Source organism: Stegodyphus dumicola, chromosome X2 (genome assembly GCF_044657685.1).
Source record: "Stegodyphus dumicola isolate Sdum_Otavi_A_Nest chromosome X2, ASM4465768v1".
NCBI classification, from domain to species: Eukaryota; Metazoa; Arthropoda; class Arachnida; order Araneae; family Eresidae; genus Stegodyphus; species Stegodyphus dumicola.
Genome location: NC_140781.1, coordinates 106,771,066 through 106,795,333, shown reverse-complemented (window position 1 = coordinate 106,795,333; position 24,268 = coordinate 106,771,066). Strand labels below are relative to the sequence as shown.

The 24,268-nt window shown below is 31.8% G+C and overlaps 1 protein-coding gene and 1 long non-coding RNA gene across 6 annotated transcripts in view; one reads left to right on the top strand and one right to left on the bottom strand.

Moving 5' to 3' along the window:
* The window catches only part of LOC118183270 (uncharacterized), a 35,185-nt gene that overhangs the window by 4,598 nt on the left and 6,319 nt on the right, over window positions 1-24,268 (bottom strand). Inside the window, exon 8 of one of the 4 annotated variants that reach the window (XM_085809312.1) lies at window positions 13,158-20,886. The exons of the other annotated variants lie outside the window; for them this stretch is intronic. The gene's annotated coding sequence lies outside the window, so the exon portion shown is untranslated. Of the gene's footprint in view, window positions 1-13,157; window positions 20,887-24,268 lie in introns of those variants that run through there. 4 annotated transcript variants of the gene reach the window in all.
* Window positions 5,408-12,492, top strand: LOC146992874 (uncharacterized). 2 transcript variants are annotated; one of them, XR_015039031.1, is made up of 4 exons: window positions 5,408-5,440; window positions 6,225-6,385; window positions 7,338-7,480; window positions 12,351-12,492. It is a non-coding gene; the product is annotated as an uncharacterized LOC146992874 (long non-coding RNA). The 2 variants fall into 2 exon arrangements; XR_015039030.1 differs by lacking the exon at window positions 12,351-12,492 and adding an exon at window positions 7,581-7,695.

The following is a 24,268-nucleotide window of genomic DNA, read 5'->3' as shown; positions in this document are numbered from 1 at the left end:
ATTCTGGAGATATCAAAGGATTTACAAGCGAAAGCATGTTTTGATGTCCATGAAACAAAAAGTGGAATTGCTGCAAAAAATGGTTAAAGGCATGAAGAAAGTGACAGAGAGGTGATTTGTTTCTCTAACCATTCCGAAATCTGTTTATCAATTTCGCGCTGCTCTGCGGGAGAGGAGGGGGTACGGTTGATCTGTCAGCACTATTCTCATCTTCAGGGCAGATGTTTTTATTTTATTCGGCTTATAATTCCTCACTAAATGCAGTATTTCATCTCGATGTACTACATTTTTGATATGATTTAAATCAAATTCATCATTATAAATATCACAAATACACATGAAATAGTTTTCTGGTTGCAATTTTCCAATTTGAACTATGCGTAATGTATGCTTTACACATGCGCACGTTGAAAGAAAAGTTTATTAAAGTAAACAAATAAATATTAAACTTTTTTTTGTAAATTTTGATACCCTTTAGATCATAATTGCTCTTTATTTCATATTTTTAATTTTATAATTTCTGCATGCCATCTTAAAAGATTTAAACTGATGAGCTATAATACAAAAAAACCGATAATCCGAAATCGCCGAAGAGTCCAAATTAAAGACTTTTGACTGTTTATGATAACCAAATGAGCACCACAGCATTTAATGGGTTAATATATGACATAATTACACAGATTGGAATTTGCTAGCAAGTTTGCCCTTGAAACAGAAAAGAAAATTAAAAATCCTGCTTCAGAAGACATTCCAGCTGGTAACTTTATGAAATTTATATACTACTGTTACGAAATAATTTGATCCAGTTTTGTGAAATTAACAAAATATATGGCATTAATGAACTATACAATCATCTGATGCATATTTTAACTTTGAATGTCAAATGAGAATAGGGATTTTTTTTTTTTTTTTTTTTTTTTTTTGGCACTGTGGCTGATTCTTACCTTTAGTCATAAAGATGGTTATTATGATGCATGTTGCTTTATCGAAGACCTGCCAATGATGGATTACTATATTCCTGCCCCACTTTACAGTGCTGAAATTTATTAAAAATATTTCCCTCATTTTCCACTTTTTTCAATAAATTAATTAGAATGAGCTTTCCTATAGTTTAAAATGTATTTGTTGATGTGGTAATCATTGTCGTACTTACTAAGACAAAATCACATAAATACATACAAAGGTTACATTGAACCTTTCTTCTTGTAATTTTTTACCTTAATGCCAACTTAACACAAGAACTGTTGAAACACAGTGAAGCAAGCTCAAACTGACATTCATTCTATGATTTCAGCTGCATACTCAACTTCTCGCCTACGACTCTGCAGTTGTGCAATTCTAAGATGTTTCTTCAAGTAAAAAATTGGTCGATGTGTACATGGATACCGAGGATGTGTAATTCTTAAAAACGCACCAAGCAGTCGGTGATTTTTCACTGTTTTTCTTGAAGTCCTGTTTTAGATATTTTTGCATGTTTACAGAATTAATTCAAATTTGTAACCGGCGATATGATGAGTCAGCGATTTTCTAAAACACATGAAAACAATCGATTTGGTGACTTGGCAATTTTTTTAAAACTCGCCAATCTGGACCGTAATATCTAGTTTTACCATATTGCTGTTGTGAAAAGACATGTTTGAAGATGAATACAAGTTTAACAATTTAAAAATACTGTAATCCTAAAAACAAATCATATGGACCATGGTAGACAAAAAAATAAGAAAGGCACTGCAAAAGCATATGGTTAGACATGGCCAGAATCTCATAAAAAATAGCAGACATTAGCTTCTTGGCAAAACATACTTTGGCTCAACTTCGATGTTAATGTTTCCGGTTAAGTAGAAGCAACATTAAAACTGGTTTGCAGTAAATGCTGCCAACTGAACACATAACTGAAATATTTCCTGATATTAAGAAAAATATTAATTTGTTCAGCTAGACATTTAGCACCAATGCTCATCCAATACCAACAAAATTATAAATTTGTTCACAGAATGTAATAAGAAATTTGTGTAAATAAGTACATAAGCAGCAACAACAACAACAACAACAAAAGGCACATCAATATCACTGCTACACCATACGACAGAAGTACAGTAAGCGAAAGGGGTTTTTAATATATGGGTACAACATGAATAATGAAAGAAAAAAAAATTAGACAGTTATTATGGATACACAGAATAAAAGGTATAATGATCTTCGAGAAGAGTAAATATTTGCAGCGCTGGTAGAAAGATGGCACCAAAAGACAAAGAGCAGGTAATTTTAAATCACAAATAAACAAAATAAACTATACTGCTAGCTTTGAAGCAGGTGTTATATATTAGACTATCTTAATTCACACACATAATTAGTGACATAACAGATCAAAATAGAGTAATCAAACTCGCAATACATTAATATTAAAAGAGCTATACATATATACTTTTAAAGATTTTTTAAAAAAAGGGCACAAAAACACCTCTCTAAAACCAGACTTGGAAGAACATCTTGGAAACAAAAGTCGTATACCATAAAAGAAATATTTCATTCAGAATTTTAACGTAAGAACCATTTCTAATTTTAAGTTCTCTACTTAGGTACTCTCATCCATGAGAGAGGACAGCTTAGTCCGATATACCAGAAATTATCTTGAAATATTACCAGGTGACTTTAATGTAATTATAGAAATATTTCACTCAGGGAAAGAACATATTGTCTAGCTGCCAGGGTTCGAGCCCAGCTTTAATATAGCAAGCTAAAACACATCAAATGCCATTGAATGATACAGCATTTTAAAATGTTTCAAAAAATTTAAATGCAATTTCGTGGAAGAGCTATTGCAATTACCTACATACTAAAATTTTGACCAAAAATTCAAGAAAACTAAGATACTCCTTTTTCTTTCGAAGGAATCAAAGTCATATACTAATGTAGGGATGCTCAACCTATTGTACTATGAAACCTACACATAGGAATGAAATTTTGTCAGCTATGTGAGATGTCCAATACCGAGAAATTCCGTAAATTGTAGAATAGAACCTGCGTCTGAAAACAGATGAAAGGTAGAACATTATTCAAATACTTTACCTTTAGCCTTGAAGCAGGTGTTCTATATTAAACTGTGTTAATTCACATACAGAATTAGTAATATAATAGCTCAAAATATTTTAAGAACCAAACACGCATTAAATAAACATTAAAAAATCTATATACATTTATTAGTGTTATGAGGGTTTATTCTGAAATATTATAAAGTCACTTTCAAAGAAATGATAGAACTTTTCACTCAGGGAAGGGACATTCTGTCTGGCTGCCCGGGTTCCATCCCAGCTTCTGTTACAAAAGTTTCATAGAAGAATTTTAAAAATCCAGAAACGAAACTTATAAAGAAATTATTGAACATACCTGGTTCTATGATTTAGCCATTCTTACAGACATAGTAACTAAATCTTAAATTTGAGGGAGGGGGCGAGAGAACTAAACTAAAGTCTTTGAATTAAAGGGTATTATAAATTCATTTTAAATCAAAATTAATTTTCTGAAAATATTACACAAATATGAGGAATATACATTTTTACCATAATGTAATGTATGTTTTGCCCCTTTGAAAATCTGGAGAACTAAGGGGTGAAATATAAGAAAACTGAAAGAATCATTTGGAATATCTCATCAAGCTTAAATTAGTTTCTAAATTAGATGTTTTGAGTGTATTTAAAATTAGGCTAACTACTTCATTCACTTCAAACCCATTACATAATACTAGTATTTAAGAAAAATGGTAAAAGATTGCAAATATGTTAAATAACAATTCTATTGATCTAGAAATGGAAATAACTGATTTTCATCCTAATTAAGATCAAGAATATCACAAAAAGCCATTTGAATACTCCTAGAACAGAAACATCATGAACAGTTAAACTTTTAAAAAGATAAATTCCTGCTTCCAATCTACTTAAAAATGTGAAAGAGGATTTTCAACAATGAACTTGTTAAAATCAATGTTTAGATACAGGATAACAAATCAACATCCCAACGACTGCAAGGATTTAGCCATAACATCGCATGTATCAGAGGCAAAAAAAAAAAAAAAAAAAAAAAAAAAAAAAAATCGCAGAAGAAATGCAGTGTAAATTTCACATTAAAATACGATTTCCCTGTATTTAACTTTCATCTTGCTGAATTTTTTGTAAATAATACAAAGAGTATACCTTTTCTTTAACATATACCACACATTTTTATACTTTGTGTAATGTATTTATAACTGAAATATTAAAAGTGCACTAGATACTTGTGCTTGCCAAAATTTTATAAACTCAAAATTGGCTCTCTTTAAGTTAAAGTTGCACATAACTGCACTAAGGGAAGGAATGCAATTTTATTTCTTTGTCTGTATTTGGTTTCATTTTCATATAAAAAGAGTTAAAAATAGGGTTATCTAATTTTGTTATCTAGGTAACAAAATTTAAACACACATTTTCAGTAAAAATTACAGAATAAAAGATTTTGTTTCCCTGAAGATGCAACACCTCGCTATTCCAGGTATGGTACAGACTGCATACTGTCAGAAAGAAATTCCTTTCCTAAACAGGAAATCCATATACTTTAATCTGTTTTTACACAAGTACTGTTTATGACTAATGGTCCAGGAGTAAAATACTTTATAGTTAATCCATCTAAATTTTTATTATTTCCGGTCATCTGTATAGACTGTTTATTTATCACGACTAAACTACCAATCTGCATTCTAGATACCTCATATGATTCTTCAAGTTACGTTTCGTAGCCTATCATTTCTAATACAACAGGTACTTGCTGAGCGCAGACTTGTAAAGCGTGATTTCGCGTATAGCAGTACCTTACAGGATTCCATTTAATTTGTCCACTGCTAGAATTTCATTCATACGTGGTACAACATTCATCCATCAACAACAGAAAGAATTTATCTGCTACTTTAAACAATTTCCATAGACTGTAAATGAAGTTAAAAAAAATTTTACAAATCTCAAATGTAAAGCATTCCGAAGAATTTTCACATATGGAAGATAGAGAAATCAAACAATGAATCAGAAAATTACAAAAGAAGAATTGGGTGCTTATAAAACCACTTGATAATAAAAGTGCTCATTACGAGAAACAGCTTTTAACTGAAGATTAGATGAAGGAATCGTTAAATAACAGAGAAGCAATGTCTGATCAAAGAATTACAGATTCTTTGGTCTGATCTTCTAGGGTCGCCGCTTTTTCGGATGGCCTAGAGTCTCCTTTTCCCATCGATAGAAAGACTTGTGTCAACGATAGGGGAATGGCCGGTTTATCGATTACGAATTTAAAAGTCCGTCTCGTGTATGAACCTTTGTGTTTAGAGGCAAAATGAATTTTGCGAAATCTTGGAGCGAATTTAAAGAAATACTTCGCAGACACGAAGTTTACTACTATGGAAAGTCATTCGATAAAGAGAGTAAGTAATTTTTGAAGATGTAATGAGTAAATAAAAATCCTCTAGAATGTAAATGCTTTCTTTGGTTGTTTAGTTGATATTTGGCCATTTTGTTCCAAAGAACTTATCAGCACTAATTTGTATTAATTTTATTGCGTAAGATCTAGTTGATGTTGCGAGATTCGGTCCAAGTTGAAAAAAGGGTTTATAGACGTTCATATTCATTAATTTTGTTGCATAACGTGTAATAGCATTATGTTTGATTTTTATTTGGTTTCATTGTCAGGTATTGCATGTTTTTTTTTTTTTTTTTTTAATAGCTGATGCTTCACGAAACATTCCGTACTATATTAAACATTAAACAAGATATACCGTGTTAGATTTGAAAATTTTTATTGTTGTTTCTTGAGAAACTCGACAATTGTCTCGATGACTACTATATTTTTCATCCTATTTTAGTGTATGAATGCAGTCTGTTGATTTGAAATATAATCATTTAATAGTCTATAAAGAAAATCCATTCTTTAGTTTTATCATTAACAACATGTTTCAAAATAACCTTATAATAAACACTACCAATTCAAAAAATATTCTGTTTTATTTTCAGGTAATAGTTCACCATAAAATTATAATGCATTGAAATATCAGGAAGTTATAATAATAAAGATATTGAATTTTAGAAAACAGGAAAGTTTTCTGAAATGTATACATATTTCTTTAGTGATGTGATATATATATTTCTTTCGTCAATGAATGCTACTTATCTTGTGTGTAAAATCACATTTCTGTCTATTTTGACTCTTAGCACCAATGGACTAGCAGATAAGATAGCTGAATACTGGATGTTTGATCAAGGTACAAATACTGTTGAATGGATTAGCTGCATGGGAATTTTCCTGTTCTCCTTATATATAAGTGAATACAAGACAGTTTCCCATTAGACCTTCTCAAAGGCATCCCTTTTGCGTAAGGCAGCTAGCTCATTCTATACTTTACCTAGCATATATAATTTTAATATGAGACAAAATGACATAATTTTTTTACATAATAGTTTAATGCTTTTAATATCTCTCTATGTTTGCAGTAGGTGCTGCTTAATGTGATTACATTTGCCCATTTTTGATAATATAAGATGATGAGAAAAGTATCTTTTAAAATAGGAATTGAATTAACTATAAATATAACTAGCCACTTTCTTAACATTTTAATTAGGAAAAATAAAAGTTTGTTTATCAATTGTTTACAGTCTTCATTGCAAAAGTTCATTTGAGTAGTCCATAATGTTTCTGAAATTTATTGGACCAATTCTATACCTATAATCTTAATACTTGGAGGGCATCCTTGTTTAAAGAGATTTTGCCAATGTAAAATCTGAAATTGGGCAAAAACGCAAGTGTATTTTGGCAAAGATGTTTTCAGGAATTTTTACCTCCCTTTTGAAGAAGAGGGAACTGTGCTGAAGCCCTTCCAAATCAATAGCTATTGAAAATTCATATGAAATTAATTTTTTTTTATTTTATTGTTTTGCGCTTTTTTCTAAATGCTTGATTAAAATCATTTTCGTTCTTCAGTTTAAGAAATTTATTGTATAATATTTTGATTATATTAACCAAATTGAGCAAATAAAATTACAGCAAATGATGCATTTTTTATGTTTCCATATATGAAAGAGCAGAACTTAGAAATTCAATAGCAATATACACGACATCAGCTGCAATACATTAAGCAGTGTCTACAGTATGTAGTATATATAGAGACAGTTAAATGTATAATATGTTCATAGAGATCTGTAATTTCTTTCTTTTAAAAATCAAAGTATAATGTTAAATGTATAATATGTTTATAGAGATCTGTAATTTCTTTCTTTTAAAAATCAAAGCTTATCAGATTGTGATCTAAATCAAAATTTTCTTTCCAGTTGAACTAACTCCAGATTTACGATTAAACTGGTTAGATGATATTCCCTATTTCCACTTTGGGCGAAAAACCTATGTTTGCCATCAAGGAAAAGATCTGAATAAACGTCAAAAGGAAAATTATGCTAAAGAAAAAAATGAAAAGGTAAAATAACATTGTTATATTTAAAAATTTATACAAAAATATCACCTCTTGGATTATATATATATGTGTGTGTGTGTGTTTTTTTTTTTCTTTCTTTTAGTGTCAAACTGATCATGCTTTTGGTAAAGCATATTCCAAGAACCAGACAACTAAAAAAGTTAATTGTCCAGCTGTAATTAATGTTACCCGAATGTACAGGATGCCTCAGTTCAAGGGAGAAGTTTATTTAACTTTTTGTTCTAAGATGGTCTTAGTAATTTTAGAGAATTTTTTATTAAGGAAAAAATATAATTCTGTCATGTATGAGCAAGATGTATTGAAGGTATTCTATGATAAAGTATACATACTTTTTGACATAAAAACAAAAGGTATTTTTAGAGTCACAATGTAAAAAAGAGAAATGATTTTTTGTGTCTCTTTATTCAAGATATTTTTCTAAATAGTTTTTTTTTTTTTTTTTTTTTTTTAGCCAAAAGAGGGTTTTTAACAGTAATATTTTCCTAAATAAATAATTCAGTAATTGACATGCAAATAAAATGATGTTTTCAGGCCAGAAATAAAGGCTTTTTATGCTAATTATATTCTAACCAATTTGCTACAAATAGAAATAAGTTGTTCAAAGTGAAGTTTTATTGGTTATGTTTCTTTGAAGAAGTAATTTGATCTATTGTTATAAAAATGGAAGATCCTTTTTACAGCTTTTTTTTAAGGAAAGAAATGACTCCTCTCTCTCTCTTTTTTTTTTTTTTTTTTTTTTTTTTGAATAATTTGCTATGAACAGAAAGTTTTTAAAATTGAACCTTTATCAATAATTAGTTTTAGATGACTGTGCTGGAATTTCTAAATTTTACTGTGATAAATATGTTTAAATTACAGGTAGTGCCAACCCGAAAAAGATATGATATCTCGGAAAATTAAGGAAAAACTAGCCAATAAAGATAGTATTGCTGGTGAAGAAGTTTTCATGTTTAATTTACCTAATAGCCAAGATCATCAAAATCATCTAATGGGTAACATGGCTGCAGTAATAGAACCTAAAGATGTTAGAGTGCGGCATTTCATAGCTTCTAAAGTTAAGAATGGAAAATGCAATGCCACTGTAATTGCAGAGCTATTAGAAGTATACGTTTCAACTGAATTGGGAGAAACTGATAAAACGCGCAGACGATTTTATCCAGAAATGGAGGCAATAAGGAAAATAATAAGCCAAGCAAAATCCGATATTAGAACTAGTAAAATTGACCAGGAAAATACAGAAATGTTAATAAATAGCTGGGATACTTCCAAGTGTTCTGTTTTTTTAGACCATGTACTGAAAATACATATGATGGTACTGAGCCAAATGACTTTACAGATTCAAAACTAAATCTGCTATTTGTATATCAAAGTGAAGAAATGAAAATTTATATGTCTTATATGGTTCTAATCTTTTCTTCTCGACGCGACCTATCGAACTTGTAAGTATGCTCTCCCACTTTATTTTTTAGTTGTCAAAACAAATGTGACCTATCAAATAGTTAGCATAATAATTACACAAAATGAAACAGCCAAAGCATTAGAAGAAGCTCTTATAATTATTAAAAATTGGTCGCCTTTCGTTAGACCAAAATATGGGATGGTTGATTTTGCAATGGAAGAAATTACAAGTTTGGAAAATGTCTTTACAGGAATTAAGGTTTTTATATGTAGTTTCCATCGAGAGCAGGCATGGTCAAGATGGGCTTCTAAGAAAAAGAATGCAGTGGTTCCCAAAGAAGAGCTTTTGTGTAAATTACGTGCTGCCATAGCAAATGCTCCAACTCAAGATGAAATGGTTGCAGCAATAGAGGTATTAAAATCATGGAACCAATATGAAGCTGTGAAAGATTATTTTGAATTAACATGGTTCAAGGAAATTGAGAGATGGGCTTTGGCTTACAAACCAAATGACTTATTCATAAACTCGAACAATAGTGTTGAACGCTTAAATGAGGAACTAAAATATAGATATCTTCAGGGATATAAAAACTGTATGCTGTCTGAAATAATTAAGATCTTGGTTGAAAAATTTCTGCCAGAAAGATATAGAATTTACGTCAGAAAAAATCTGAGTATGCTTTTGCAGGCCAGATTATACAATGAACATGTACCAAATTATTTAATCAATAAGCCAAAATGGTTAATTAATCACATAAAAACAAAATTAAGAGCTGCTGAAGTTTATGTGGGTAGTATAAAAAAAATTTCACATGGCTTTCTTCTGAAACTAAGCATGATGCAGTTTATTCTGTCACGTTTGATGAACAGAAACAACTGTGTCAATGCACATGCTTAGATTTCAGAAGAAACCGACTGCTGTGCAAGCATATTGTGTTTGCTGGCATGAAGTTTCCAGCCTGGAGTTTGGAATGTACTGCAGAATGGCTATTTTCAACACCTATTTTCAAAGTTGATGAAGATTTAGTCTCAAGAAGTATTTCAGGCACCAGAAAACGAAAATATTCATCAACTGAAACTCCTTCAGGTGGAACATCAGATAATTTACCCACCATATCTGAAGAAGCAACGTTGAGTAAAAAAAGAAATTTGATCAATGAGTGCGATGCAAATTACAGATCAATTCGGTCACTCCTTTGGAATTTAGATAGCGAAAATTTACACAATGTAGCCAACTCTTTGAAGGAGATTTTCGAGTCTGCTTCAAAAACAGTTATGCGAGATGAAAATACTGGTCTACCGCTTCAAATTGAAAAAAAAATTAAACTAAAAAAAAGTAAAAGAATTGTCAAGAAGTATGGTCAACTAAACCTCCATCGCCGTAGAAATACCAGAGTTGGAATAAAGGTGGATATACATAAAGAAACCATTTCAGTAGATGGCCAGTAATTAAAATTAGTATAAAACCTAAAGCAGGCTACAAAGAGCCTTTGGCAAAGGTGACACCCCCACCTATGAGTGGATAATAGAGTAATCTCGGGGACCTGCATGGCATGGATACACTAATACTTATTTTCAAATAAAATAATAAATTTCATACTTTTAGGATAATCTTAAATACTGAATATTATCATACTTGAAATACTTTAGTATGTGCATTTATTTTCGGATTCTTCAGAATTTATAGTGAAAAAACTGCTACAACTATATACTATCAAATACCAGATTTCAGACAATTAAAATTGACGATAATTCAAAGTATAACATATAAGTTTTGTACAATTCAATAAACATAATACATGTTATTATTTAGTAATATTTATTTCCTGAACAACTTTATAAACACTTATTTGAGAGTCTTATAATTTATTTCTATTCAATAATGCTGCAGCTGCATTGATTGTCACGATCAAGACATATGAGCAATATAGTATTTAATGCACTCAAAACTGAATCTGGTAAAGACTTATGGCATATTGGTTACCAAATGCATCTAAAGCAAACCAGTATGCAGGGTTAGTTTTACAGGTTCACTTGTTTTCAAATTAGCAACTCTGTAAAAGTTTTACTCTTGGTTGTACTGACACTGCCTGTTCTTTCTCATATCTAATTGTAGTTATTTGGTTGTAATATGCAGTAAAGGTAAGAACACTGGTGTAATATGCTGTAATTTTTATGTTAGATAGCCCAGTTACATGACTACAACATTTTTCCACTACTTTTTTTACACTGTAAACTCGGTTTAGAAAGTTATTTTCCATGATTTTGGGGTGTTGTATAATACATCATATGGAATAACTACAGTTAAATGTATTCATTCAAAAGAGGATATGTTTTCTTGCTGAATCTTTTCCTGTACTTATTGTTTGATTTAATATTTCCAATGTGGTGGATTGACCATCATGGAATCATAGCATCCAGTAGATCTTTCAATATAACTCCATTCAGATATTCACATTTATATTATTGTAAATTAACATAGAAGACAGATTGACAGATATTCTCAGTTCATAGTGCCAAAGTGTTTTTTAATAATGCTAAAATACAATTAAAAAAAAAAAAGATTACTCATGTTATTATGTAGAATTAATGTTAAAATTCCATACAAGAAACAAGCATCGATTAATTGTGTTATATAGAATTAAAGAATAAACAGTCAGGTAGAAATTTATAAATGCATAAAACACAACAAAAGGCAGGGCTGCATTTATTCATCCAGTTCATTGAAAAAGTTGTGGCTTTCCTAGACCCCTACCCCTTGTCGAACATGTAGGTTGTTTTGAATGTTGTCATGAGTAACTAACATAAAATATAATTTTTTCCCCAAATTAGTATGTTATAATTTTTGAATAAAAGAAGAGTGAAATAAGTGGTTATTCTAGCCGAAATAAAGTGTGCGTCGAGTTCCAGTAAAGACCCAAAAATGTCATCTGGGAAAGCTGAGAAAGGGGAAACGAGCTAGCTTTAACCTGAGTCTAGAGATGCATATAATACATACATACAATACATATAAGTGTGAGTAAACTGGTGCACTTAAATTATAACATAAGTCACAAATGTACATTACAGGTAAAGCATGTCAATTTAAATAATATGTGTATTAAGTATGGCCATAGGCCATTTACAATTATTTGGGTCATTCACATTATAATCGTAAACCCTTATAACAGGGTTGTCTTCAAATCTTTAAATTCAGAAAAACTTCTAAAATCGTAATTTTTTCTATAGAAGAATTTCTATCCTCAGAAAAATAAATGTTAAAGAATTGAAATATAAAATTTGTGCATTTTATGCAGAAAGTAAAAAGAAATTCATTATTTCATTATAAATTTAATCATAAACAAAAATCTGCTTAATATTTTTTAACAATAATAAGAGAATTTCAAAGATTATTTCAAGTATTTCATTTTGATGTCCAGTGATATTAAAAATTGTTTTAAATTTTGACTTACAGATGCCCTAGAGGAGTTGCATGGTATCTAAAATTTCTGTGAAACACAGTTTGAAAACCTTCAGACTACTCGAAAACTTCAGATTATGTGAAAAAAGAAATGTAGATGTAAAGAGCAGTGATTAAAAAGTTTTAATGACCAAAATATTTTCATTCCATCAGATTATTTGTGTATTTTGAAGAAGACACAATCAGATAATAAGATCACAAATAGAGGATAAGTTTTTTTTTTTTTTTCTTTTTTTTTTTTTCGGGGGGGGGGGATTATTGCATATACCATACATTTTAACATATAGAATATTCTTGGATTGTCTACTGAAAAAAGTACATAATATACGTAAATTTTAATATATAAGAAGTAATGCAAATATTTCAATAAATGAATGGATAAAAAATGGCCTTCTTAAACAACCTCATGTTTAAATTACTTAGAGGAATTTATGCGAACATGTTTCTGTTGGCATTAATTAAACATTAACAAATGTAGATGAACACAAATTGCATAATGTATTTTAATTGAATATATGTTTTGGAATGAAAAATGTAAACAGCCTTAATATACTTAATAACTCGGATTTGTAATGCATATATTTTTATTTCCAATGGCAGACAAAAGTATTTATACAGACATACTATCAAATAAACACACACAAACAAATATATCACACACTAAATAAACAGAGAATAAGGAAGCCTATTTACTACTGCTTGAACATACTCTAGGCTTCCAGTAACAGCCACAGAGATCCTGTACAAAGAGAGCCATGCATTTTGCAGATGGTGGAGGTTCGTATCTTGGGCTTTTATCACAAAGGACGAATACAGAATTTTTTAATCAAAAAGTTTTGCTGAATAATGACGAGTTAAAATACAAGTTATTATGATGGAATTAGCCTTTGGGTATCGGAAATGAATATGTAGTTGAAGAACGAAGGTTTGCTTTAAATTACAGATTTCTAATACATTAATTTAATTATGTGTTTTAAAAATATCATTTTAATATAATATTTTTCTAATACATTTATTTTATTATCCAAAATTATTTTCTAATTAACAGAAAGATACAGCATAACTTTCAGTGATCCATTGTCAAAAAAAAGGCTTCTTCTGGACAGCTTAATAATAGTACAGTCAAAAGTCGTTAATTCGGACACCCATAATTCGGAATGATCTATAATCCGGACCTCAAAACTAAAAACTTTATGCGCATGCGCCGCGTTGACACATGCGCATAGGCGTTTACGCGTGCGCGTAAGACCTTTTACGACTGCGCATATGAGTGTGCGCAAGTGCAGAATACGTTTTCGCGTGCGCGTTTTATGTATAATGGACGTATAAGCTAAAATTATCTAATTATCTATTTCAGTTAATGTTGATGATTGCGTGGTTCCTTAATTTTCGAATTGGATCCGGCTTATTATTTTTTGCAGACTGTAAGACCAATTTTATAAAAGTAAGCTTAAACTTTCGATTATATCAAATAGAATTTCCGATATATATTCGTTAATATGTAAAGGATCTAAAGCGAAAGTATGGTTTGAAATCCGAAATCTGTTTATCAATTTCACGCTGCTCGGCGGGGGGCGCGTAATGAATTGGAAGTTGATCTGTCAACACTATCCTTATCTTCAGCGCAGATGTTTTTATTTTATTTGGCTTATAATTCCTTACCAAATGTAGTATTTCATCTCGATATGCTCCGTCTTTGATACGATTTAAAACAAGTTCCTCGTCATTATAATTCGCTTTCGATAGCGAAGAAAGTGACAGAGGTTATTGAAAACGAAAAAATTTCGATTGACAAATTAACCGGTGTTCTAGACACAGCAATTATAGGACTTGAACAGCGGAACTTTGTAACTGAACAAGAAATTATGTCTGTTTAATAGAATTAAAGAGAAAGTATTATCACATGAAACGAAGAAAAACTTAAACAACTTACATTGAAAGAAATATTTAATAAAGTAAACAAATAAATATTAAGCTTTTTCTTTATGCAAATTTTGATACCCTTTAGATCATAATTGTTCTTTATTTCATAAATTACGGTTTCATATTTTTAATTTTAGAATTTCTGCATGCGATCTTACGAGATTTAAACTGATGATGTATAATCCGGAATCGCCGAAGTCCCGACGAGTCCGGATTAACGACTTTTGACTGTACAAGGAAATAAGCTTATTTTATGCATGCCTTATGGCATGAGATAATGAATTTCTGAAGTATTTTAAAAACTGTAAAAATATGTACATATACCATAGAAATGATTTTTAACACTAAATAAAATTCAATACGTGCCCATAGTAAGATCAACTTATGAAAGCTTTTTTACCAAACTGGAAATCATTGCATAAGGAGGAAAATTTCCAAAAGCCATTTTTTAATTTTTATAATATGACTAACGATAAGGTTTTGAACTAATAAAGAAAAACAGCTGAATGCTTATATTAGTAACCTTAAATTGCATCAGTATTACAGCGAGTTAATTCTAAATCACAGAACACTTCTGTAAGACAGTCAGACACAGCTGCTACAAAAAATTTTCTATGGAAGTGGTTGTCTTAGGTGATATTTGATGTCAATGTTATTAAATTACCACTTTTGTTATCATCATAGTGTGATATGCATCTCTCTGTGTATACATTTGGAATCTGAAATAATGCATTCAGCATAGCATATATACTTTAGGGATAATTGGGTGTAAAGAAAAGTCAATAAATACAAATTTATTCGCATACAAAAATAATTGTATGGTTAAAATGTACACAAAATGATGAAAATACATAGTTTTTTTATTATTAATTACCAGATATAAACAGCGCATAAATCTTAACACTAAGCAGGATTATAATTTAAAAAGAAATCAATAGCAAACAAAAATCCACAAAATATTAGTTCACTTGAAGCACTACACAAAAGAGAACAAAATGCAAATAAGAAGCAAATTTCTTAAAAGCTAACAATAAAGAAGAGATTAAAATTAGGATGAACTGTCATATTTTTATTGACATAAAACATCAGATGCCACTTGAAATCAAATGTTAAGTGAAGTGGTGCCCCCACCCCAGTATAATTTTTCGATGTAGAGAAATGAAAATCGTAGACAAAACAAAATTTATAAATTTCTTACCTCCAGACATAAGTTTGTGCTGTTTAGTACAAAATTTAAGACACGCATCTCAGCTGTTCGGAGCAAAATTTTAACGCTGTCTTTGCTTAATCATTGTATATGAAACAACACAGTCAGAGAATATTATAGATATTCAAAGAAGGATTCAGTTGGTATTTCTCTAAGATTATATTACATATATAAGAAAGTGCTTGTGTGGTATAGTATTATAATGTTTATAATAACACATTATACTATATTTAATTTTTTTACTAAATCAACCCAAGTTTTAAGGCCCGTTTATTCGTATATATATGCACACACAATTAAGTACACAATATATTAAAATAGATATATCACCTAAAAAAGATATATCCCTATGAACAAAACAAAAATTATGGGTCATTCAAATAAATAAAAATTCAGTGATTCTTTTGCTGTGTTCTACCCTACGTAATTATTACTTTAAATCGTACATATACAATCAGTAGTCTAATATATATTTTACAATCAGGCATTATTACTACTTAGTCAACAATACAGACATATCTAAATTTTCATTATTGTTTACACTCATTACATGCACAATTGCGGTTTTTTATTTTAACAACAGAAATGAACTAAACATATCAATACTCTTGATCATTGTATCAGCAATATGAGCAAGTTTCTGTGTATCATACAGATTTATTCGCATTGCGCCCAGTCTCGTATGCCGCAAAAAAATAAATAAATAAAATAAAATATGAAGGTGAAGGCCCTTTTCCGTTCCGCAAAATTTTCCACAATTCCGCCTAAAACGTAAACAAAGTATCGAGACTTCGTAATCGATTACAAAGTGCAAAGCTATCAGCTAGTCGTCATCGATGGGGAAAGGAGACTCTTGGCCATCCGAAAAAGCGGCGACCATCTTCTAGTGGAGATGGACAGACAGACAGACAGACAAAGTAGACAGATGTCTTGTTTTGCACCCGCTAAGTCTTCCTGCACCGATGGGCGAAAAATCAAGCAACTTCGTACATCTTGTACGAGTTCAAAAGGCCAGGAAGAAAAGATGGGACAAAATAAAATTTAAAATAAATGGCCCAAAAATAATAGAGGAAAAAAGAAAAAAAAAAAAAAAGGGGGGGCCTATAGAAAGAAAAGGAAAAGAAGTAGAAAATATCCTAAAATACGATTGTGTCCATGAGTGTAGTTAAAAGGAGAAGAAACTGTCTTCATTTACAATAAATAGTGTCTCACAGGTGTGTTTGTGTCGTGAGTGTGTTTGGTAATGGTGAATAGATGTGTTTCTGGGGAAAAAACAAATATTGACGGTGTTAAAATGCTTTGTATCAAGGTATTTAGCATGGAATATAAAGTAATATGTACGCTTGCATCCTGAGATATCAACAAAGGTCATCAAACAAAAGTATATATTAATTTAACCAAAGTAACTTATGCTACTTTCATTCTCAACATTTTCATACATTTTTCAAAAAGCAGCAGCAGACTAACAACATAGAACCATATACAATACAAGACCACAACCGCATACACCCAAAAAAATAAATAAATAAAGAAATAAATAAAATAATATATATATATATATATTGTGTGTGTGTGTGTGTAAATTCCTGAGTATATGTATTAAAAACACAAATTAAACAGTATTTATTAATTTAACTATCATAATTTATTACAAGATTAATTATTTTACTATCATAATTTATTACTAGTTAAATAATGTTAATATAACACAATGAGGCACACTGTTATTTATATAAGCTCATAGTTCTAAAAATTCATTTAAGGCAGTGAAGAATAAACCATCCCTTACATATGGACATTTAACAGATAGCAAAGAACAGTATGAGAAAAAATCGGTGAGGTATAATATGATCACAAATTACACTAGAAGGGGCCAAAAGGGGAAAAAAGGAATCATTAGATTTTAACTACTTTGAACGCCGCTCATCCGAAGGCGAAATCAAGTGTTAAATTCATCAATTCTAATGAGAATGCACTAGCGAGGTAAAGCACTACGGTTTTACATAATTTCTGAGTAAGCTATTCGTAGGAATTGAAATAATTCTTGCATTTAAACTTGTATTCCAAATTAAGATTTAACTTGAAATTAATGTAGATAATTACTGAGCGAATTAGATTTTAGTAGCGTAGTTTACGTGAGATGAGATCACTTGGGGTCACGTGATACGAACCGGCGAATCAGAATATTGAACCATAAAATCATAGTAAATTCTTAAATTAATGTCTTTTTACAAATTTATTGTCTTTATTTATTGGCTTTTTACAAAATTTTAAACCATATTAAAATGTTTATGCCTTCAAAATAAAAAAAAAATTCTTAGAATTAACATTTTTTATGTGTATAATGTATGTTGTCGCCAACAAAGTCTGCTTGGCGAGATTTGCGCCGGCGAAACGGAAAAGTACCGTTTCGTGATAATTTTTTCAATTATTTTTTTTCTTTTGGGAGTTACTGGGTTACCTGGGTTATTTTATGAGTTTTCCCACATCAGCATTTTAATATACCGATTCTCTGAAAAATCATTGTATTTTCTATATTTCAGTAGGAGCTTTTGTTAATGTGATTTTTGCCTACGGAAAAATATACAAAAGAGAAATTTCTAAAAGTTTTAAAAGTAGTTTAAATAAAAAAAAAAAAAAAAAAAAAAAAAAAGACACATTCTTAAAATATTTTTCTTTATTGAATTTCACGATGTTTAGAGTACATGAAATAATATGAACCTTGATATCAACAAGCATTTTCAAATACACAAAGAGCACAGAAATTTCACAGTAAGTAATTTTTATCAATTATTATTTTCACCCTTTATTTAAAAGTAAAGAAAAGTTATTGGGTATCGAGTTAGCCAATTGAGTGGAATATAAAGTTGTATTTGTTTTCGAAATTGAGATTTACATACTTCAATTATCACTTCTACAGTAAATTAAATATTAAATCATATCAGGGCAACACAAAATAACCAAAACAAATGAACTACTTCTACCCAAGAAATACGAACAAGTTACCATAACATTAACAACTGCTTTCTTGTTTACCAGTTTTGCACAAAAATTGCGTTTGGCGATTGGAAAATGACGCCAAAAGTTCCTGGCGAAACGGTTGTCTCTGATTGGTTGAATTTCTCCAGTTCCCGGCGGGTTTTAGCCGCCCGTGAAAAAAACAGACAGACAAAGTAGACAGATGTCTTGTTTTGCACCCGCTAAGTCTTTCTGCACCGATGGGCGAAAAATCAAGCATAGGTGCGAAGGAAAGGTATATAGAAAGAGGGGCAATTTCGTATTTGAGGAGAGTAAAAAGGAACTTCGTACATCTTGTACGAGTTCAAAAGGCCAGGAAGAAAAGATGGGACAAAATAAAATTTAAAATAAATGGCCCAAAAATAATAGAGGAAAAAAGAAAAAAAAAAAAAAGGGGGGGGGGCCTATAGAAAGAAAAGGAAAAGAAGTAGAAAATATCCTAAAATACGATTGTGTCCATGAGTGTAGTTAAAAGGAGAAGAAACTGTCTTCATTTACAATAAATAGTGTCTCACAGGTGTGTTTGTGTAGTGAGTGTGTTTGGTAATGGTGAATAGATGTGTTACTGGGGAAACAAATATTGACGGTGTTAAAATGCTTCGTATCAAGGTATTTAGCATGGAATATAAAGTAATATGTACGCTTGCATCCTGAGATATCAACAAAGGTTATCAAACAAAAGTTATATATTAATTTAACCAAAGTAACTTATGCTACTTTCATTCTCAACATTTTCATACATTTTTCAAAAAGCAGCAGCAGACTAACAACATAGAACCATATACAATACAAGACCACAACCGCATACACCCAAAAAAATAAATAAATAAATAAATAAATAAAATAATATATATATATATATATTGTGTGTGTGTGTGTGTGTGTGTGTAAATTCCTGAGTATATGTATTAAAAACACAAATTAAACAGTATTTATTAATTTAACTATCATAATTTATTACAAGATTAATTATTTTACTATCATAATTTATTACTAGTTAAATAATGTTAATATAACACAATGAGGCACACTGTTATTTATATAAGCTCATAGTTCTAAAAATTCATTTAAGGCAGTGAAGAATAAACCATCCCTTACATATGGACATTTAACAGATAGCAAAGAACAGTATGAGAAAAAATCGGTGAGGTATAATATGATCACAAATTACACTAGAAGGGGCCAAAAGGGGAAAAAAGGAATCATTAGATTTTAACTACTTTGATATTAAAGAATAATTATACACAAAGAGAAATATCTAATATTGTTTCTTAATATATAAAACTTCAAGAGTCGCCTTCTTTGTTTTAAACTCCAGCAATGTGCTACATTGTTACTAAATGCATGACTGCAATCGATAGAAAAGCTGATTTTCCTAATACGACAGAAGTACAGTAAGCGAAAGTGGTTTTTAATATATGGGTACAACATGAATAATGAAAGAAAAAAAATTAGACAGTTATTACGGAAAAAAAAGTCGTATACCATAAAAGAAATATTTCATTCAGAATTTTAACGTAAGAACCGTTTCTAATTTTAAGTTCTCTACTTAGGTACTCTCATCCATGAGAGAGGACAGCTTAGTCCGATATACCAGAAATTATCTTGAAATATTACCAGGTGACTTTAATGTAATTATAGAAATATTTCACTCAGGGAAAGAACATATTGTCTAGCTGCCCGGGTTCGAGCCCAGCTTTAATATAGCAAGCCAAAACACATCAAATGCCATTGAATGATACATCATTTTGAAATGTTACAAAAAATTTAAATGCAATTTCGTGGAAGAGCTATTGCAATTACCTACATACTAAAATTTTGACCAAAAATTCAAGAAAACTAAGATACTCCTTTTTCTTTCTAAGGAATCAGTCATATACTAATGTAGAGATGCTCAACTTATTGTACTATAAAACCCAAACATAGGAATGAAATTTTGTCAGCTATGTGAGATGTCAAATACCGCGAAATTCCGTAAATTGTAGAATAGAACCTGCGTTTGGAAACAGACGAAACATTATTCAAATAGTTTACTTTTAGCCTTGAAGCAGGTGTTCTCTATTAAACTGTGTTAATTCACATACAGAATTAGTAATAAAATAGCTGGAAATATTGTAAGAACCAAACACGTATTATATAAACATTAAAAATCTATCTACATTTATTAGTGTTATGAGGGTTTATTCTGAAATATTATAAGGTCACTTTCAAAGAAATGATAGAAATTTTAATAAATATAAACTACAGCATTTCTGGATTCTGAGCCGTTTCTGCAGGCAGCACAGGTTCTTCTTGAAACTCGGCCATGGTTATTCTTCTTCGTTGGGGCGCCACTATCAGGATCAATGTTCCGTCTTACCTTCTTCGGGAACATGCAAGGACCTGACTCAGAAAAGAGAGCTTACTAATGCTATGTTCAAAACTGTGGGAAGTAGACAGGATACACAAGAAGGGTATACAAAACCCTTTATTTTTCTCTATTTACAATAACTTCCGTACTTCGGAATACACAGACCCGCTACTTGGGGTCTAACGTAAAAATATAAAAATAGAACTAAACTCTAATTTAACTTTAAAATAATAAACGTGGAAGATTGGCCTTATATTAACAGGAAGCCGTATGTAGTACAGAGAACTGTGAACACTACAATACTTTTAAAATTTATCAAGAGGATTTAAACCTCTGGCCTGGAAGGCAACCAGCAACTGCGTAAAACTTCTAAGGTAAGCGGCCTGCTTCGACTCACTGCTTCCTCTCTGTCGCTTGGCAAAAAGCCACAACTTAAATACTTGGCGTTCGCCAGACAAATTTTGCATAAATACTTTAACGCTTATAATTCTGGCCGGAAGTAGAAAATAAGAAGTGATAGTAAAGATTTAAAATAAAATAAACGTTAGTAAAACTTAAGATCCTTACACCACAAACGGAAATTTGAGCACTTGCAAACTGTTTCCTTTCGATGATCTCAGAGGGACGACTGCATAATCTCTGCTTTATCTAGATATTTAGACTTCCAGGATGGCTAGATAATCTAAATATAGGAAGATTAAAGCTGTTATCTTATTCTTGAACCGGGATGATAACGCCTCATATAATATTGCAGCGGCTGCTCTATTGTGCTAGAAAACTGGATGACACCCCCTTTCCCTGTTTAGTCTTGCCAGCAACTGCTGCTGTCCTTAAAGCTCAACTCCATTGCTGAGCTACTCAGTGGCGTAAAGGGGGTGTATGTTGCGCCGGTCGCAGAGAGGCGCCAAATGGTCTCAACCCAAGATTTTCATCATATCACTGTGTTTTTTTCGGGAAGGATGGCGCTAAAAAGGTATTTTGCCCCGGGCGCCAGTTATGCTCGCCACTCCACTGGAGCTACTCAGATCTTTTGTTTGCAACACTACAGAAGACACTGCCTCCGACGAGAAGGCACGAAAGTCCGCAAAGCGATCAAAACACCATGGGATTGTTTCGTAGTGATATCAGTGTTATAGTTAGAGACGGGCGAGGGTGGACAACTGTCCCTGGGCGTAGTGTCACGGAAATGCCAAACTGACGAAGTTTTAGAATGAAACAGTTTCCATACTTAGAAAACAGAAGGGTGTATGAAATCTGCAGTTGTCTTTAGGCGCTGAAAACTATAGCCAAGTCTTTAGCCATATTGGATGTCCAGTAATAGATTGCATGCATCTTAGGATGTCACCCACTGTCACCACCACCAGATGATGGGAGTCATTAGCATAGATATCGCATCATCTAAAGACGGCTCTCCAGTGGCCGAGCGGTAAAGCCGATAAACTCGGGCCGGGGCTCGAATCCCGGCGAGCAGATTGGCTGCTAACTAAGCGTTTTCATGGTTTCCATATGTGTAACCTATATACAGTCCAATTTCCCTTAGAAAGTCTTTCACGAAGCCATCCTTTTCCTTAGACAGGTAGCCCTCGAATGTTTCGCCATAACTAAATAAACTGAACCCAACTCATCATCTGTAAGAGAAGCTATCAGTTCTTCATATCCTGGCGTGGTTGTTTGTGGAAAACCACTACCAGAGTTGGATTAGCCATTAAAAAAAGTAAGCACGTGCTTAGGGCATCAGGTAAAGGCAGCGTTACAAAAAGGTGCTTAAAGATTCAAAGAAAGAGTGCAAAGGGTCCACAAAAATAAAATTCTCACTGCAGATTTTAGAAGATACCTAGTGCACTTAATCCAAGCCCGAGAAAGAGGGAATGATGAGAAAGAGGCGTTATACTATAGATGTATGTGGAGGCAGCAAAATCTTTGAAGTGCTACGGGCATATAAAAGTCTAATTTGGCAATGAGCATTACTAAACATTCAGATAGCTGCTCCCTTTGTTCGAAATGTAATCCAAACTACTGACATGATGTGTATAGTCGCACTTTGGCCTTCTTTCAAACTTCCAGACAAAGTCGTCCAGATATTGTCTATAGAACTGTCACGCTGAGACTACAAATCGATGTTGTTAAAACCGAATGTACCGTGCAGTAGCTTCCGTTCATGTTTTGAGCATACACCATGCTTTATACCCTCTCCTACACCCCATAGATGTCATGCTACGTATATCTGCATGCTGTACAATACCGGACCCTAAGTGATCTCCTAATTGATCTTTTTGTTGCATCTTCTTGTTTGTACTAACGTTACATTAATTTCTCCATTTCAATCTTAATTTTTATTATTTATATAATTGCAGAACTGATCAGCTATCGTGGATGACTTCTTAAATCGCAATATTTTACAGGAGCGGAAGCACGCTATCCACTAGGAAGATTGGGATTTATGCTACTGACCGGGAAATTCGCTTAGCTACATATAGGAACTGTGTGCAGCCAAAATAAAATAAGATATTAAGTCACTAATTTTCTCTTTCCTTACCGCTTGGCTTCGTGTTCTAATTAGAAGCACGTTCGGCTGGCAATAGGGAAGTCCAGAATGCAAATCCTGGGGCGGTCATTCGCTGATATTTTCTATTTCAAATAAATACCTAAAGGCTCAACCAACTAACCAAGTGGTTCCCAAACTAAAATGTGGTAGACGATAATTCTTCACCACCAGCAGGTGGCGATTAGGTTACCACCTCCCCAACTGCCTTTTAAATGGGGAAGAATGTAAGGAATTTTCTTTTTCTCAACGCATGCTTTCATGATGTAATTAGAAGCACTTCTGGATGGCAGTCTTTATGCCCAGATTTCAAATCCAGGATAGGTCATTTCTAATATTTTTTTTTGGCTCCTAAATAAACCTAATATTATACATCACCGTTGTATGGTGCTCTACACTCATCTACAATAGCACAATCTCAAATAGAGCTACCAGTGCTTTAATATCGAGATTAGTGTACATAGTGACTCTGAAATTGCAGTTTCGATGGTAATGGTTCAGAAGCACATGTTCTACTGTAGTGTGGATTAGGTTAACATGTCTTTCTGGAGCTGTTTCCAAAGCAGAAGAGTGCTGATCATTCTACAGATTTAAGGCGAATGATAAGGCCTTTACCGAAGCTTATAAGTTGGGTAAATCAATGTCTACATGATATTTTTTCTGATTACATACTTTTTGTTTTGTGTCATATGGGGACAAACTGTATACTAGTTTTTATGCCTGCTTTGAATCAGACACTAATTTTTGTTTGCAGCACCACTATAGGGTTTGCAGTCATACCCTGCTACACGACACTTGAACCATTAGCATCTATGTTCACATATTGCTCAACTGATTTATTAGTTATAGCTTATGTGCATACATTTCTTTGT